This window comes from Lacerta agilis, chromosome 1, assembly GCF_009819535.1.
Source record: "Lacerta agilis isolate rLacAgi1 chromosome 1, rLacAgi1.pri, whole genome shotgun sequence".
NCBI lineage: Eukaryota > Metazoa > Chordata > Lepidosauria > Squamata > Lacertidae > Lacerta > Lacerta agilis.
This window is the reverse complement of record NC_046312.1, coordinates 5,376,988-5,380,135: the sequence shown is the minus strand read 5'-3', so window position 1 is coordinate 5,380,135 and position 3,148 is coordinate 5,376,988.

Here is a 3,148-nt window from a genome sequence, read left to right as displayed (position 1 = left end):
TGGTCCCAGTAAACCTGCTTCAGTGAGTCAAATCCAGATATTCCTGGCATGAGACCTGTTATTTCACTAGCGCAACGTGTTTCCTTTGGGACTGCACCATGGCAGTAGAAAGCGGATATGGCCAAGGAGAAAAGGCAGAGAGTCCGTTCCATAGATGTCCACTGTTCCCGCTTGACACTGTTCTTCTGTCCTTCTGTTTTCCACTACTTCTTTGTTGCTTTTTCTTTTTAAATTACAGAATGCGTGAAAGCCTGTTAAGCTCTGGCGCTGGTTTGCCTGTCTTGCAACGACAGCCTTGTGAGCTTTTGACTTGACTCACTGTGTGCTGATAGGTGAGCGGAGAACAGTGGAGCCATCATGCAACCCACTTCCCACCCAGCCATGTTGAAGAAGAATCATTCACCCCACACCCGTCTGGCTTGTGTAACTTTCCCCCTGATCTACGTAGGAAAGGAATGTAGGAGAGACTTGTCTCTTAAGCCAGGGGTAGCTAATGCAGTGCCCTCAAAATGTTGCTGGACTCCCCACTGGCCCCATCCAGCCTAGTCAGTGACCGTGGATGATGGGTGTTGTAGTCCAACAACTTCTGGAGAGCATCACATTAAATACTCCTGCCTTAGGCATGTGGGCACCATCAGGTATGTCTTGAGTTTTGCATAGCAAATGTTTTCCCGCCCCAAATGCTGGAATTTTGGTATTTTTATGTAATGGTTCTACTAAATAAAGTGGTGACATTTGTATATCGTAGTTGATGAATACTTTCAGCACTTTTATGTGATGTAGCTCCAGGTCACTCGGATGCTAGTTTTATATTTGGGTAGGTCTGTTTTGTCCCCTCCAACTTGACTGATGAGAGAGGAAATCCTTCTCCCCTCCCCTCATATGTCAGTTTAGCTCCCAGTACTTTCGAGCCCTGGAGAGGAAGGGCTTTGAGACTACAGAACAGGAATGGGGAGCTTGTGCCCCTCTATTTAGTATGGTAGCTGGTAGTATGGTAGCTGGGGCTGCTGGGAGTAGGCATCTAACAACATCTGGAAGGACATGGGCTTCCCATCCCTGTGCAGTAAGGCATAACCACTTTTAACCTTGCTGCAGCCAAGTTGATGATATCCAAAGAAGCAGTTATCACAGCCGTTGTTATAGAAAACTCTGTTGGACTGCATAAATTCACTAATTCATTGGAAGGATACTGTGATCTAAGTATGAAATTGAATAATCGATCCAAGGATAACAGTGCCCTGAGGTAAATGAGCAAAGAGATGCAGGAGCACGGCTGTCCTGAATTGCAAATCCAAAGTTTGTCCTTCCCCATCCCACTTTCATTCAAAGTCATTTGGAGAGGGCTGCAGCTTTAAGAAAGCAAGGGGACGGTTTGCTAGTCTTAACGGACTGGATAAGAATGGACTGTGAGCCAGGGATTTCCAGTTTGGAGCTCAGGCATTCAGCAAACGTCTTGCCTAAGGCTGCCAATCTCTGCATCTGTAGCCCTTTCATTTTGGAATTAAAAAATATGCTGAACTGCCTTGCAGGGCTACCCCAAAGATTACCAAGGCAGTTTATGTAGAAAATCTCTTAAGGTGCTTCTTCATACAGGTTGTGCATCAAAAGCAGTGACCAGAGGAGGAATGACCAAGCCCCTATTGCTTGTCCTCAGCATCTGATAACCCAAGATATGCTGCTTCTGAGTGTGGGAGTTCTGTTTATTGTTCAGGTCTATTCTTGGATATTAGCCATATCATCCATGAAGCCAAGCTCTATGCAGAAATTCAGCATTCACTCTGACCCAGGTTTCAGGGGTGAAGATTCTCTGACCCACACCCTCTCCATAGCTGCACTTTTAGTTTTTAAACCACTGGGGTTGCTTCCATGTTAACTTTTTTTCCTGGAATCTGTCGTCATTTGTTCAGTTGGTTTTTATGAAGCACCCAGACGATGCTGTCTTGTCTGTTCCACTCTGGGGTTTGCATTCCTTATCTGGACCTATGATTAAATGCTGATGCTCTTCTGTAAGCATTGAGATTTCGTTCTTCTGTATCTGTACCTGTGATTAAACAAACACTAAAAGCAGGAATTCCAGATATATGCAACTTGGCTAATTGACTCCTTCCACCTCTGCTAGCAAAGCGTTTCTTAGGCTCTTCTGTCAAGAAATAGTACCAAGCATTGTGGGTTGCATCTGGGGGATAAGTGAAGAATTTCACAATAACCAGCCTCTTTTAATTACCCCAGTGCTCCTTTCTTCTTCCATGAGGGAGGCTTTAATGATTGCTTAATTAAAGCACCCCACCCCAGACAAATCGACAGGCAGCATTAAAACAGGCTGAACCTGCAAACAAGATTTCAATTAATTCTAGTGAGGAAGGTAAAGGTAAAGGACCCCTGACAGTTAAGTCCAGTTGCGAACGACTGGGGTTCCGGCGCTCATCTCGCTTTACTGGCCAAGGGAGCCGGCGTTAGTCCGCAGACAGCTTCCAGGTCATGTGGCCAGCATGACTAAGCCGCTTCTGGCGAAACCAGAGGGGCACACGGAACCGCCGTTTACCTTCCCGCCGGAGCAGTACCTATTTATCTACTTCAGGGCCGTCTTAAAGGGATCGGCCGCCCTGGCGCGACGATCCCTCGGCGCCCCCGGTAGGCCACCTCTCCGCCCACCTCCCTCCCGTGCTGGCCGCCCCTCGGGAGGGGGGGTGGGCGAGCGGGGGGTGAGGGGCGTGGCGCTGCAAGCCGGCCGCCCTCCGGAGCCCCAGCTGGAGCAACGGGAGCTCACCCCATCACGGGGATTCGAACCACCGACCTTCTGATCAGCAAGCCCTAGGCTCTGTGGTTTAACCCAGAGCGCCACCCGCGTCCCAAGGAACTTAGCTGCATGCAATTTACATAATTGTGAGCAACTATTATGGAAGGATCTTGGCCATGGGGAAGTACATAAAAATGTATTGCGTTTAGTGGTGTGTAGAAGTCCTGTTTTAATTCAACTTTCAGCTAATTGCTGATAAGCAATACCCCTGCAGAGAATATTGTAGTTGATGGGATCTCAAAAGGTCATCCATCCGAAGCAGAAAGGCCTCTGCTGCAACATTCCTGAAAGGTGGCATCCCATTCTGGAAGGAGAGTCCACTTCTTTCCAAGTTTGCTGCATTGTCTAGCT